This window comes from Cherax quadricarinatus, chromosome 77, assembly GCF_038502225.1.
Source record: "Cherax quadricarinatus isolate ZL_2023a chromosome 77, ASM3850222v1, whole genome shotgun sequence".
Classification (NCBI taxonomy): domain Eukaryota; kingdom Metazoa; phylum Arthropoda; class Malacostraca; order Decapoda; family Parastacidae; genus Cherax; species Cherax quadricarinatus.
In genome coordinates, this window is record NC_091368.1 from 4,224,668 (window position 1) to 4,241,221 (window position 16,554).

The 16,554-nt window shown below is 47.7% G+C and overlaps 1 protein-coding gene and 1 non-coding gene across 2 annotated transcripts in view; both read right to left on the reverse strand.

Annotated features, from left to right (window-relative positions):
* LOC138854988 (uncharacterized) overlaps window positions 1-16,554 on the reverse strand; it is a 76,021-nt gene that overhangs the window by 19,735 nt on the left and 39,732 nt on the right. The window lies entirely within an intron of this gene.
* On the reverse strand, window positions 733-851 carry LOC128702067 (5S ribosomal RNA). Its single transcript, XR_008408999.1, has one exon. It is a non-coding gene; the product is annotated as a 5S ribosomal RNA (ribosomal RNA).

Consider the following 16,554-nt stretch of genomic DNA (forward strand, 5'->3'; position numbering starts at 1 on the left):
GATAAGAGAACATTGTCAACATCCATGATCCAGAAATATTTAACCTGTTATCAGCAATGTAAATATTACCAGAATAAAGGCGAAGGTTATCAAGAGGCAAGTGGATCACTATCTGTTGAAAATGTTTGATCAGCCAGGTTGTGATGGCTATGTAGGCCTGTGGTTCGCTAATAGCAACAGCTTGATCGATCAACTAGGCAACTAACTCTGGCCTCATGCCCAGCAGCGAAGGTAAAATTCTCGAAACTAGTCACGGGTATGTTACAGGTGCTACAAAACGAATTTAAATTTTGTTTTGCCAACTCGGCATTAATACTTATAAGCCAAATGTACCGTGCAAAAAAAAGTGCAAACGCTGTGGCACTTTACTGGAAAATTTCCAGCTCTGGGACCTTGGTCATATCACATACACTTGCTATCAAGCTAAATGTTGTAAGGAATACGGAAAATTACAGCTTATCTTATACTGTAATCTGATAACTAAGACAGACTATTATGTTTACGTTCTCGTAGGTTTGCCAGGACGGTTCCTGGCCCAGGTCTTCTTCTGGTGACCCGACAGTGACTCCCGAAGGTTTACCTGGAGTTTACCTGGAGAGAGTTCCGGGGGTCAACGCCCCCGCGGCCCGGTCTGTGACCAGGCCTCCTGGTGGATCAGAGCCTGATCAACCAGGCTGTTACTGCTGGCTGCACGTAATCCAACGTACGAGCCACAGCCCGGATGAGTTTTTATGCCAACAGCATTTGGTGTTCCCAGGCGGTCACCCATCCAAGTACTAACCAAAACCAACGTTGCTTAACTTCGCTGATCGGACGAGAAGCGGTGCGTTCAACGTGGTATGGCCGTTGAAGGAGTGTCAGAGTCTGTACAAGTGATGTACCGTTTACAGCTCTATGGCAGGAGCACAGTGATCATTCATGCCAAGTGGAGTACCGTTTACAGCTCTATGGCACACTCCACCAATATTCAAAACACTCAACCTACTCACCATACAAAACATCCATACTTATTACTGCATAGAACACTTAACTCTGATATTAACCCTCCCCTCAAACATCTCCTTGCCAACCTCAACAGAACACATGACCATAATACAAGGCACAGATCACTCTTTGATGTTCCTCGTGTCCATCTCACACTATGCAAAAACTCAATGCACATAAAAGGCCCTAAAATCTGGAATTCATTACCTGTAAATATAAAAGAAACACTACCTGTTTATAAATTCAAGTCTCTTCTCAAAGATCACTTACTCACCCAAAACCAAATAAATACTGAATAACTGAACCTTATAAATTGTATATCTTAAATGTTTCTCACAATTATATCACATAAATGTTAAACCTAAAACCGAATCTAACTTTATTATTTTTTAAATACACTACCTAACAGAATACTCCATACGACTGAATGTACAACAATGAATGCAACCATATGACCTGTCTTTGTAATACTCACTTGTACTTTATAGTTATCTGTTTACATTAATGTTTTATCACTGATTTCATCATTGCTTAGTTAATCTTAAGTTAATTTTAAGCCAGCCCGTAATGCTATGCATAGTATAAGTGGCTTTGGCATGCTGCTCTTATCTGTATTTTTTTGTACCTCTGTATGTGTGCTCAAATTGTAAATAAATAAATAAATAAATAAATAAATAAATAAATAAATAAATGGCAGGAGCACAGTGATCATTCATGCCAAGTGGAGTACCGTTTACAGCTCTATGGCAGGAGCACAGTGATCATTCATGCCAAGTGGAGTACCGTTTACAGCTCTATGGCAGGAGCACAGTGATCATTCATGCCAAGTGGAGTACCGTTTACAGCTCTATGGCAGGAGCACAGTGATCATTCATGCCAAGTGGAGTACCGTTTACAGCTCTATGGTAGGAGCACAGTGATCATTCATGCCAAGTGGAGTACTGTTTACAGCTCTATGGCAGGAGCACAGTGATCATTCATGCCAAGTGGAGTACTGTTTACAGCTCTATGGCAGGAGCACAGTGATCATTCATGCCAAGTGGAGTACCGTTTACAGCTCTATGGCAGGAGCACAGTGATCATTCATGCCAAGTGGAGTACTGTTTACAGCTCTATGGCAGGAGCACACTGATCATTCATGCCAAGTGGAGTACCGTTTACAGCTCTATGGGAGGAGCACAGTGATCTATGGCAGGAGCACAGTGATCATTCATGCCAAGTGGAGTACTGTTTACAGCTCTATGGCAGGAGCACACTGATCATTCATGCCAAGTGGAGTACCGTTTACAGCTCTATGGTAGGAGCACAGTGATCATTCATGCCAAGTGGAGTACCGTTTACAGCTCTATGGCAGGAGCACAGTGATCATTCATGCCAAGTGGAGTACCGTTTACAGCTCTATGGCAGGAGCACAGTGATCATTCATGCCAAGTGGAGTACCGTTTACAGCTCTATGGCAGGAGCACAGTGATCATTCATGCCAAGTGGAGTACCGTTTACAGCTCTATGGCAGGAGCACAGTGATCATTCATGCCAAGTGGAGTACCGTTTACAGCTCTATGGCAGGAGCACAGTGATCATTCATGCCAAGTGGAGTACCGTTTACAGCTCTATGGCAGGAGCACAGTGATCATTCATGCCAAGTGGAGTACCGTTTACAGCTCTATGGCAGGAGCACAGTGATCATTCATGCCAAGTGGAGTACCGTTTACAGCTCTATGGCAGGAGCACAGTGATCATTCATGCCAAGTGGAGTACTGTTTACAGCTCTATGGCAGGAGCACAGTGATCATTCATGCCAAGTGGAGTACTGTTTACAGCTCTATGGGGCAGACCTATGACAAGAGCACGGTGAGTTTCCTTCTTTCCTTCAGGTCTGGTACAGCAGTCAGGCTACAATCGTCGTCGACGCCCTGTAGCTGGGGTACAGCACGTCTTGGGTTCAAGTGGTGTCAGGGCCGGTGTTCTCGCTGGTATGAGACTTTCAACTCAACAGATCTGCTCCATTTGAGCCATTCCGGGCACTCAGACCGCAGCCCGAGTGCCAGAGCCACTCAGGAGATTCTCTGTAGGTATGTGTTGAACACCTGACGTCTATGGGCAGACTACTTTTTCTTGTCCAAAACGTAGGAATGGAATACTGCAGTAGGTCTACTGGCCCATGCTAGGCAGGTTCAACTCGTACCCATCCAAAGCCTATTGAGTACACTACTTATCGTGACAATGCTTTGCTCTGTTTACAGTTGTATTTAGTAATGTACTACTGCTTGATAAGCTCTACAGAGCGAAACATCCCAATAAAAGGTTAGTTTACCAACTTAATGTCTCTGTGTTCAGGTCCCCCAAACGTACCCAACATACCAATATACCCAATATCCCTGACACTCTTGTGTTAGTTTCATCTGTAAATGGTTCAAGTCGGACCAAAACATCGTCGTAAGGTCCTCTCTCTTATGTGCGGGTTATTTGTGTATTGTTCCAGCTACGGTATTGTGCCCTATTGTCCTTTGTACCTTAAAAGCTTAAAACTTATGGCTAAATGTTGCATCTTTGTCATATTAAGATTTACAGAATCCCATAAACCCATAGTGTACTCTAAACCGTTAGTTGTAAACACGGCTGTGTGGTGGCTCTGTCCTTGACCGTGAGAGCTGGGGAAGCGACCGCAAGTGGGGAAGGGGGTGTTGGGGAATGGGTGATGGAGGGGGGAGTAATGGGAAAGGGGGTGATGAAGGTTGAATGTGGGCTACCTCAACAACATCCCAGACCGCTTGTCTCACCTCTGGCTGGTATAACTTGTTTTAATTACATTTGTTTCCTAACAGCAACCTAGCCTAACTTTACTGTTAGTTATTTGACGTTATATTCTGCGTTCGTCCCGTAGCTGGGTTGGTAGCGCACTCAGCTCATACGCTGAGGTCCGTGGTTCGATCCTCAGTACGGGTGGAAACATTAGGACGTGTTTCCTTAAGACACCTGCTGTCCATGTTCACCTAGCAGTAAAATAGGTACCTGGGTGTTAGTCGACTAGTGTGGGTCGCATCCTGGGGGCAAAAATTGCTCTAATTTGCGGGAAATGCTCAGCATAACAAGGGACTTTCTATATAGTAGTATCATTGATGTCAGCTATGGTCTGTATACCTTGTATTTGCATTATTTTATATATATTTAAAGTTAGGTTAGGTTAAGTTATCAGTTAAGTAATGTACTTTTCAGGACATTTATCAGTGGACACTTTTCGCCATTAATAAATGTCCTGATATGTGCATAAATGTCTTACCACATCTTGTCGGTATCACTATACCATCACTCGTTGATGATTAAGACACACGTACAACAGATGGGTATCTTGACCCAGCTGTTGCACATGTGTCTCAATTTTCAATCTGTCACTCGTGGTGGGCAAAATGGATCCGGTGAGTGGGAGAGGACCTGGGGCTGTATATCTTCCTCTCTCTGAATCACGAAATCGGAATGACACGATTGTAAACAAACCATACCACGGGCAGGGATTGAACTCATGGCGAGTTCAAAGAAATTATTATTTTTAATTTGAATTTGTATACTGAATTTGAAGTCGGACCGAAACGTCGTCGTAGAGTTTCTCCCATGTGCGGGTTATTTGTGTATGGTAATATGCTTTTGTTTTCTTTATCAAACCTAAGTACCTCCCATTCCCCCAGGTGTTCTATGACCCATGCCGATGACACCAAAATAGGCCGTCGAATTCATTCTGACGAGGACATTAGAGCACTCCAGGAAGATTTGAGTAGACTGATGCAGTGGTCGGAGAGGTGGCAGATGCAGTTTAATATAGACAAATGCAAAGTTCTAAATGTTGGACAGGACAATAACCATGCCACATATAAACTAAATAATGTAGATCTTAATATTACGGATTGCGAAAAAGATTTAGGAGTTCTGGTTAGCAGTAATCTGAAACCAAGACAACAGTGCATAAGTGTTCGCAATAAAGCTAATAGAATCCTTGGCTTCATATCAAGAAGCATAAATAATAGGAGTCCTCAGGTTGTTCTTCAACTCTATACATCCTTGGTTAGGCCTCATTTAGATTATGCTGCACAGTTTTGGTCACCGTATTACAGAATGGATATAAATTCTCTGGAAAATGTACAAAGGAGGATGACAAAGTTGATCCCATGTATCAGAAACCTTCCCTATGAGGATAGACTAAGGGCCCTGAATCTGCACTCTCTAGAAAGACGTAGAATTAGGGGGGATATGATTGAGGTGTATAAATGGAAGACAGGAATAAATAAAGGGGATGTAAATAGTGAGCTGAAAATATCTAGCCTAGACAGGACTCGCAGCAATGGTTTTAAGTTGGAAAAATTCAGATTCAGGAAGGATATAGAAAAGCACTGGTTTGGTAATAGAGTTGTGGATGAGTGGAACAAACTCCCGAGTACAGTTATAGAGGCCAGAACGTTGTGTAGCTTTAAAAATAGGTTAGATAAATACATGAGTGGATGTGGCTGGGTGTGAGTTGGACCTGATAGCTTGTGCTACCAGGTCGGTTGCCGTGTTCCTCCCTTAAGTCAATGTGACCTGACCTGACTAGGTTGGGTGCATTAGCTTAAGCCGGTAGGAGACTTGGACCTGCCTCGCATGGGCCAGTAGGCCTTCTGCAGTGTTCCTTAGTTCTTATGTTCTTATGTTCTCTCTCTCTCTCTCTCTCTCTCTCTCTCTCTCTCTCTCTCTCTCTCTCTCTCTCTCTCTCTCTCTCTCTCTCTCTCTCTCTCTCTCTCTTTACCACTGTCTTCAATATATTTTTTATCGCTTTATTTCCCTGTGAGTTTTTTCCAGTATTTTTTTCCTGTGATTTTCCCCTGATTCTTTCAAATGTGATTTATTTTAATAGACACGCCCAGTATAGGCCAGTAGGCCTACACCAGTGCCCTTGTTACGCTCTCAGGGAGAGCCAGAGGACAAAGGTCAAGATGACCTGACCTCGCCTTCATGACCTGACTTAGGGAGGGTGAAGAGACAGAACTTTCTGGACATGGTTCTCACGCTTGAACTGGGAAGATGTGTAGAGGTGTGGGAAGATGTGTGGTGTGGGAAGATGTGTGGAGGTGTGGGAAGGTGTGTGGGAAGATGTGTGGGAAGATGTGTGGGAAGATGTGTGGGAAGATGTGTGGGAAGATGTGTGGAGGTGTGGGAAGATGTGTGGAGGTGTGGGAAGATGTATGGGAAGATGTGTGAAGGTGTGGGAAGATGTGTGGTGTGAGAAGATGTGTGGAGGTGTGGGAAGGTGTGTGAAGGTGTGTGAAGGTGTGGGAAAGATGAAAGAGGGTGAGAGAAAGATAACTGCAGGAGATGACAGGTAGCAGGTCAGGACCGTGGATGGTATCTGGTGAGAAGACCTGTACCCAGACTGCAAGGTGCGTTTCCACAGCATCATCAACAACACCAAGCCTTTGTGATAACTGCAGGAGAGAGAGAGAGAGAGAGAGAGAGAGAGAGAGAGAGAGAGAGAGAGAGAGAGAGAGAGAGAGAGAGAGAGAGAGAGAGAGAGAGAGAGAAACAGTTAGACAGATAGAGACAGACAGACAGACAGAGACAGAGAGAGACAAAGAAAGACAGACAGGCAGAGACAGAGAGAGAAACAGAGACAGACAGACATACACACATACACACACACACACACACACAGACACACAGGACTCGACCCCTGCAACCTCAACTAGGTGAGTACACACACGCACACACACACACACACACACACACACACACACACACACACACACACACACACACACACACACACACACACACACACACACACACACACACACACACACTGGAGGACAGGAGGGAAAGAGGTGAACATGGTAACATAAAATACTGAGAGAAATTGACAAGTTGGACAGAGACAGGATGTTCCAGAGATGTGACACAGCAACAAGGGGACACAACTGGAAGTTGAAGACTCAGATGAGTCACAGGGATGTTAGGAAGTATTTCTTCAGTCACAGAGTTGTCAGGAAGTGGAAAAGCCTGGAGAGTGATGAAGTAGAGGTATGATAAAGCTCACGGAGCAGGGAGAGAGTGGACCTAGTAACGTCCAGCGAAGAGGCAGGGCGAGGAGCTGTGACTCGACCCCTGGAACCACATATAGATGAGTACACGCACACACGAAAGCATTCTTCATACCCTAATTAAGGTGTAGGACGGTGGGAGAGGCGTCCTGGGGGATGTGGGAGGCATTACTACTACTGAGATCCTGGGGGAGGTGGGAGAAGCATCCTGGGGGAGGTGGGAGAGGCATCCTGCGGGAGGTGGGGGAGGCATCCTGGGGGAGGTGGGAGAGGCATCCTGGGGGAGGTGGGAGAGGCGTCCCGGGGAGGTGTCCTGGGGCGGGGAGAGGCGTCCTGGGGGAGGTGGGAGAGGCATCCTGGGGGAGGTGGGAGAGGCATCCTGGGGGAGGTGGGAGAGGCATCCTGGGGAGGTGTAAGAGGCATCCTGGGGGAGGTGGGAGAGGCATCCTGGGGAGGTGTAAGAGGCGTCCTGGGGGAGGTGGGAGAGGAGTCCTGGGGAGGCATCCTGGGGGAAGTAGGAGAGGTGTCCTGGGGAGGCATCCTGAGGGAGGTGGGAGTGGCGTCCTGGGGGAAGCATCCTGGGGGAAGTAGGAGAGGTGTCCTGGGGAGGCATCCTGAGGGAGGTGGGAGTGGCATCCTGCGGGAGGTAGGAGAGGTGTCCTGGGGGAGGTAGGAGAGGTGTCCTGGGGGAGGTAGGAGAGGTGTCCTGGGGGAGGTAGGAGAGGTGTCCTGGGGAGGCATCCTGAGGGAGGCGGGAGTGGCGTCCTGGGGGAGGCATCCTGGGGGACGTGGGATTGGCGTCCTGGGGAGGTGGGAGTGGCGTCCTGGGAGTCATCCTGGGGGAGGTGGGAGAGGTGTCCTGGGGGAGGCATCCTGGGGGAGGTGGGAGTGGCGTGGGCGTGCTGGGAGACTCCGGTGGCATGACTCACCACACACGATCAATACATGGGAGTGTGTGGGAGGGGCGAGACGAGAGTAGTGGGGAAGACGAAGGGGGGGTCAGGGGACCCTGGGGAGGGGGTAAAGGGCTCTTAGAGGGGGGAGGGGGAAATAAGGGAACTAGGACAAGAGAGAGACAAGGGCGATGGGAGGGGTGCCAGGGTCTGTGTGACCCTTACGAGTTTAGCTCTACCTAGTAATACAATAATAATAATAATAATAATAATAATAATAATAATAATAATAATAATAATAATAATAATAAAAATATCAGGAACAGCTAGGTCGACACAGATAATTGTATTTATTTCATGCTGAGAAAACTTATAAAACTGTGAAATATAGGAGAACAATACACAAATAACCCGCACATAAAAGAGAGAAGCTTACGACGACGTTTCGGTCCGACTTGGACCATTGACAAAGTCACAACTCAAAGTCACAACTCAAACTCAGTCAAGTACCTAAGTTACTGGAAGTAATTGAAGTCCTTCGAACTGTACTCCTTAGAACGTAGGCGACAGAGATAGCTGATAATATACACCTGGAAGATTCTGATGGGTTTGTGCCCAACCTTCACACTGAAATAACAAAGTGAAAGAGATAGTCTTGGCAGACATTGCATGAAGCCTTCAGTTGAAAGAAGGGGCATGATAAATGTACTAACAACTCAATAAATGTAAAAGGACCACGACTCTTCAACACCTTCCTTTCGTGCATAAGGGAATTTACTAAGAAACCCTTAGTTATCTTTAAGAGGGAACTTAACAAGTTCCTGAAGTCACTTCCCGACCAACCGGGCTGTGGTGCACATATTGGACTGCATTCCGTCGGCAACAACAGCTTCATCAGTCATCTCAGCAACCAGGAGATCTGGTCTAAGACCGGACCATGACAGCAGTGACCCCCAGAAGGGCCTACAAGTAACCAATAGTTAAAGTGGGTAGGGCAAAACCCTCCCGAAGGCCATGACCCACCCAGATAAAAATCCCGACGGACACAACACCCCCAAATCTAACGTACGTTATATAAACTAAACCAAACCTAATCAAACTTAACCAAATCTAATCTAATCCAACTCAACCTAACTTAACCAACCCGAAGTCTAGTCCCCCCGACATGTAATATATAAAATGTCGTGATTGTCAAAATCAGGAGCAGATAGTTCTGTAACCAACAAACTGGTTCTTCTCTGGATACACTGACCCGGGGCATTTTCTTCCGCATTTCCGAAATCCGTAAAAAGAAAGAAAAAAGGTGAAGTCACGGAACTCTGGAACATTTCACTCAACATCTGCACTTTCGAGAGGAACCTTATTACTACGTTTCGGTTCGTTTTGGACCATCGTCAAGTCACAACTTGACTGGTCCAGTTGTGACTTGACACATGATTCAGGGCCGAAACGTTGCCACAATGTTCCTTTCCGAAACGATGTGGAGGGAAGGGGGAGGTTAAAAGTCAGTTAAATTGAGATGTTTAATATTAAAACAACAAGCACTAAACCCGCATGGGTGAGTGGAGTGCCGTGGGTGGACGAGCTTTAAGCAAGGTGAAGGTTGCTTCCAGACACCCGCCGCTCCGCCGCCGCGCCGCCGCTGCCGCCGCCCCTGCCGCTGCCGCCGCCGCCGCCGCCGCCGCCGCCGCCGCCCCGCCGCCGCCGCCCCGCTGCCGCCGCTTGCCGCTGCCGCTGCCGCCGCCGCTCTGCCGCCGCCGCCGCGCCGCCGCCGCCGCTCGGTGCCGCCGCCGCCGTGCTGCTGCCGCCGCCTGCCGTGCCGCCGCTGCCGCTGCCGCTGCTGCTGCTGCTGCTGCCTGCTCCGCTGCCGCCGCGCTGCCGCTGCCGCTGCTTGCCTGCCGCTGCCTGCCGCTGCTCCGCCGCCTGCTGCCGCTTGCCGCCGCTGCCCCGCTGCCGCCGCCGCCGCTGCCGCTGCTGCCGCTGCCGCCTCCGCTGCCGCCGCTGCCGCCGCCGCTGCCGCCGCTGCCGCCGCTCTGCCGCTCTGCCGCCGCTGCTTCCGCCGCCGCCGCCCCGCTGCCGCCCCGCCGCCGCCGCGCCGCCGCGCCGCCGCCGTGCGCCGCTGCCGCCGCTGCCGCGCCGCCGCCGCTCCGCTCCGCCGCTGCGCCGTTGCCGCCTGCTGCCGCCGCCGCTGCCGCCGCCGCGCCGCTGCCGCCGCCGCCGCTGCCTGCCGCTGCCGCCCCGCCGCTTCCGCCGCTGCCGCCGCTGTGCCGCCGTGCCGCTGCTTGCCGCCTGCCGCTGCCGCCGCTGCCGCGCCGCTGCTGCCGCCGCCTGCTCCGCCGCGCTGCCGCGTCCCTGCTGCCGCTCCGCTGCCGCGGCCGCCGCCGCCGCCGCCGCGCCGCTTGCCGCTGCCTGCCGCCGCGCCGCTGCTCGCCGCTCCGCCTTGCCGCTCTGCCGCCGCCGCCGCTGCCTGCTGCTGCCTGCCGCTGCCGCTGCCGCTCCGCCGCCCCGCTGCCGCTTGCTCCGCTGCCGCCGCCGCTGCCGCTGCCCCGCGCCGCCGCGCTGCTCGCTGCCGCCGCCGCCGCCGCTGCTGGCCGCCGCCGCTGCCGCCGCCGCTGCCGCCTGCCGCCGCCGCTGCTGCCGCTGCCGCTGCCGCTGCCGCCCACTGCTTTCGCCTTCCGCCGCCGCCGCCGCCGATGCCTGCCCCACCCCCGGGTGCTGCCGCTGCCGCCGCTGCCGCCGATCGCCGCTACGGGAGCTTTGCCGCGCCGCAGCAGCCTCCCCCTGCTTTGAGCCGAGCTAACGCTCCGCAGCCTGCTGCCGAGCTGCCGCTGGTGTGCCGCTAGTGCCGCAGCTGCAGTCCAGCTGCAGCTGCAGCTGCAGCTGCCAGTAGCTGCAGCTGCAGCTACGCTGCATGCAGCCGTGCTAGCAGCGAGCGCGCTCTGCCGAGCGAGTGCGCCGCAGCTGAGCGCGCTGCACAGCTCGTTACCCCTCCCCCGGGCCTAGTCATCCTTTCAACAGATTTAGCATGGTGAGCAGCAATAGTCAGTGCAGCAGCAGCAGCAGCAGTAGCAGCAGCAGCAGCAGAGCAGCAGCAGCAGCAGCAGCAGCACAGCAGCAGCAGCAGCAGAAACAGCAGCAGCAGCAGCAAAGCAGCAGCAGCAGCAGCAGCAGCAGCAGCAAACAGCAGCAGCAGCAGCAGCAAACAGCAGCAGCAGCAGCAGCAGCAGCAGCAGCAGCAGCAGCAGCAGACAGCAGTAGCAGCAGCAGCAGCAGCAGCAGCAGCAGCAGCAGCAGCACAGCAGCAGCAGCAGCAGCAGCAGCAGCAGCAGCAGAGCAGCAGCAGCAGCCAAACTAGCAGCAGCAGCAACAGCAGCAGCAGCAGCAGCAGCAGCAGCAGCAGCAAAGCAGCAGCAGCAGCAGCAAAGCAAGCAGCAGCAGCAGCAGCAGCAAACAGCAGACAGCAGCAGCAGCAACAGCAGCAGCAGCAGCACAACAGCAGCAGCAGCAGCAGCAGCAGCAGCAGCAGCAGCAGCAGCAGCAGCAGCAGCAGCAGCAGCAGCAGCAAGCAGCAGCAAGCAGTAGCAGCAAACAGCAGCAGCAGCAGAAGCAGCAGCAGAAGCAGCACCAGCAAGCTGTAGCAGCACCAGCAAGCTGCAGCAGCAGCAGCAGCAGCAGCAGCAGCAGCAGCAGCAGCAGCAGCAGCAAGCAGCAGCAGCAGCAGCAGCAAGCTGAGGCAGCAGCAGCAGCAGCAAGCAGCAGCAGCAGCAGCAGCAGCAGCAGCAGCAGCAGCAGCAGCAGCAGCAGCAGCAGCAACAGTAGTAGTAGTAGTAGTAAGAAGTGAGAAGTGAGAAGTGTTGGATCTGAGAGGGACATGACCTCTCAGTGGCCTCTCACTACTACTACTACTACTACTACTACTACTACTACTACTACTACTACCCTGCACCTCTCCTTCCGACAGTATTTAAGTCTCCGCACTGTCGCTTGATCTTCAGATAGTTCCTGACTATGGAACTGAACTTCTCCAGGCCGAGGGACTGACAACCTCAAATTCTACGACTTTAAGGGTGATGGACTGATTACATCGTCTTCACATCTCTACTGTTCCTGCCTACTTTCTGTATTCGACTGAAGAAGCCTACTGTGTAGGCGAAACGTTTCGGAATAAAGTTGTCTAACTGTTGCATATGTGTCTTACCTAACAATAATAATAATAATAATAATAATAATAATAATAATAATAATAATAATAATAATAATAATAATAATAATAATAATAATAATAATGACTCTTGAAGAATAACCCTCACGAGTTTAACGCTTCATACAATAACAGTCACATCGGCCTTTTTGAATGCTGGATTACCTCTACCTAAAGGTATTATATTCACGGGGAAGTGCTAAACTCGCATGGGTCACACAGGGCCTCGGAAACGAGGGGAAAAAATCAGCTCTAAACCCGAGAGAGCTGCGCAAATTCCTTGACGATTTCCAGATGGAGGTTGAAGGTTACACCAGTCTCTGAGCCGGACGACGCACACGGGTTTAGCGCCTTCCAAAACTATAATAATACTGCAGTAATTAATCCCGGATAATCCAATAATCGAATAATATCCAGGTACCTATTTAGTGTTAGGTGAAATAATTACTAATGTAACAAACCTATCTATTCATCTCCCAGACCTAAGGAATATTATTTTTGAGAGAGAGAGAGAGAGAGAGAGAGAGAGAGAGAGAGAGAGAGAGAGAGAGAGAGAGAGAGAGAGAGAGAGAGAGAGAGAGAGAGAGAGAGAAAAGGGGTGTGAAGATGGTAGGTTTGGCAGCATGGCTAGGGTGGGGCTGAGGGTATCCCAGTAGGTTGCTAGGTAACCTGCAACACCAGATGCTCCTAGCTGCTCGCCCAGCTCTCTCATACATCCTCCTCCCTTTCAAGGAGGCTGCTGAGGGGTTCTTGATCCACGGAATTAAAGCTAACCCCCCCATCATTTCCCCCTGTATTTATTTTCTATCGCTTCGTTCTGTGATATCTCCATTAAAAGTGCAGGTGTTTCAAAATGATGACCCAATTTCAAAGCAGGCTGCTTTGAAATTGGGTCAGACAATTTGAAACACTTTGTAATAACTCTGTTGGAAAGAAACTGTTGAAGCTGCCGTAGCGCCTCTAATTCAAAGTATATATATATATATATATATATATATATATATATATATATATATATATATATATATATATATATATATATATATATATATATACTTTGAAGAATCTATGGAATACTTTATAATAGGCTTATTGCCTTGCTGAAGTCTCTCAGCCTAGGCTGACAGATTTCAGCACTGAAAGCCATCCCGTGTAAGGGGTCAAAACTAGACACATGTGCAACTCTTGGGTATCTTTATTAAGGAAACGTTTCGCCACATAATGGCTTCATCAGTCCATACACAGGAGAAGCATGAAGAACAGGAGGAGAATGAGGTAATCAGTCCCTCAACCTTATGCTGTATTCTATTCAAGATTGATGGACTGACCACATCGACTCAAGGTTGAGGGACTGATTACCTCATTCTCATCCTGTTCTTCATGCTTCTCCTGTGTATGGACTGATGAAGCCACTGTGTGGCGAAACGTTTCCTTAATAAAGATACCCAAGAGTTGCACATGTGTCTAATTTATCAACGTGTCGGTTCTCTGAACCATTCATCTACAATCGGGTCAAAACTGATTTTTAAAGGTGTGGAGCGGTAAGCCAGTGGAAGGCCTCGGTCAGATGACCAAAAGCTCCAGCTGTAGGTCATCATATAACTAAGACCCGCGTCAGGAAACGCTTATCCTGTTTCCTGACAAACCTAAGTCAACCTACCAGGGAAACATAGGTAGGTTTGGCCCCACTAAATAGAACACCGTAGCAACACACTTGACGCAACCAGCTTTACTAAGTAAATATGTTATATAGAATATGGCCAAACTAATAAAGACACTTTATAAGTAACATATAAACGCTGTCTTAAGTAAGGGTCCACAAGAAGGAACGCTGCAGGAGGACTACTGGCTCTGGTAGTCAGGTCCAGCTCACACCTACTTAGGTACCAACTCAACCTGTATCTCCAGCTATCCAAGTGCCACTTATTTTTTTTTTTTTTTTATTCGCCGGTATTCTCCCGGCCCGGGTCTTTTCCAAGTAGTGGTGACCCGGCCTTGGCTCCCTATCTGAGGAGTGTCTCGAGACTTAAGTCTCCCATGGGGGGAGGTGTAATACCTCCTCATCTTTGGGACCAAGTGTCCCCAGGCCTAGCCACATTCCCCGCCCTCACGGGGCTCGTAGGGAGAAGCTAGGCCTCTGGTCTGCCATCTACCCCGCCTCAAAGGGGCTCGTGGGGATGGCAGTCTTATGAGCTGCAGGTGGTAGCAAGCTCAGGCCTCTCTTGACCTTCTAGTGTCACTTCTTGGAGAGTTCTTCCCCTCGTCTACACCTCTGTTGATGATTGGAACAAGTGTCCATACTGTTTATATTGTCTTTATTCCATCCTTTCTTCGGACTACATCTTGACTCCTATTCCCTAGGCGTTGTATGACCCTTAAGGATTTATCGCTTCTTGAGGAAGCGAAAAATAATAATTGTAAATGTAGGATCTGGCGACGTTTGTCGCCATAGTCGCCCGGTAGCAGATTTATTAATCAAATACAGACATAAAAATGACGATTTTTTTATAATAATAATAATAATAATAATAATAATAATAATAATAATAATAATATAATCACAATAATAATACATAAATAATAAAATAGTAAATAATAAGAGCAACAACAACAACAGAACAACAACAACAACAACAATAATATAATAATAATAATAATAATAATAATAATAATAATAATAATAATAATAATAATAATAATAATAATAACAATAATAATAATAATAATTCAGCGGATGCTGAATCAGCAGCTGACAAGGTCAGATCCCGTGTCTGACACTTATCCTCTGTCCTGACACTTTAACCATCACCTTCACAACTATATACATAAGCTGAGGTAATCAGTCCCTCAGCCACGAGGCTGAGGGACTGATTACCTCAGCTTATGCATATAGTTGTTCATATTATGTTCTTGTATTGCACTGATAAAACCAGTGGATGGCGAAACATCTAATAATTAAGATAGCCAGATGTTGCACGTGTGTCAACCTCCTGATCAAGGTGATGCAAGACCAACACCAGTATGCAAGACGGCAGTGTACCAGATATTGCAGGAGTGTTGATGGTGTTATTGATACCCCAGGGAGGAGTGTACAGTGTAACCCACCCACCATTACCACTATCACCATTACCACTACTACCACTAGCACTAATACCACTTGCACCACTACCACTAGCACTAATACCACTAGCACCACTACCACTATCACTACCACCACTATCACCACCACCACTATCACCACTACCACTGTCACCACCATCACTATCACCACTACCACTGTCACCACTGTCACCACTACCACTGTCACCACTGTCACCACTACCACTGTCACCACCACCACTATCACCACTACCACTACCACTATGACCACCACCACTACTACTATAACCACCACCACTGCCACTATATCCACCACCACCACTGCCACTACCACTATCACCACCACCACTACCACTATATCCACCACCACCACTGCCACTACCACTATCACCACCACCACTACCACTACAACTACCACCACTACCACTATTACCACTACCTCCAACATCACCATCACCAGCACTTATACCCTCAAAATGATCTCCATCACCAGTACACTTGCCTAGTATGGGCTACTAGACCTGCCTAGTATGGGCTACTAGACCTGCCTAGTATGGGATACTAGACCTGCCTAGTATGGGCCAGTACACCTACAACATTAGTACCTTCTCACCTACACACTCCAAGAATACCTCTCATCTAGCGACGAGGTGTTGGTGTACTGAACCTACGAGTTTAGCGCTTCCCTATAAATATAATACTAAATGTCCTCCTCCCACCCTCCTGGCAACGACCTCCACCTCAGTAATTACGAAATAAACCTATAAATGTAGAAAGGTTCACATCTACAAGACTTCATACATATAGTTGACCTTTATTGTAGTCCACAGACCAGGCACCTCTGGGGTTCCATTTAAGTCAGTAATAATAATAATAATAATAATAATAATAATAATAATAATAATAATAATAATAATAATAATAATAATTATTATTAATAATAATAATTAATAATAATAATAATAATCATTAATAATAATAATAATTATAATAATAATTAGTAATAATAACAATAATTAATAAAGATTGATAATAATTAATACTAATCTTTAATAATAATAATAATTATAATAATATTTAGTAATAATAACAATAATTAATAAAGATTGATAATAATTAATAATAATAATAATAATCATTAATAATAATAATAATAATAATAATAATAATAAATAATAATAATAATAATAATAATAATAATAATAATAATAATAATAATAATTAATAATAATAATAATAATTAATAATAATAATAATAATAATAATAATATTAATAATAATAAATAATAATAATAATAATAATAATAATAATAAT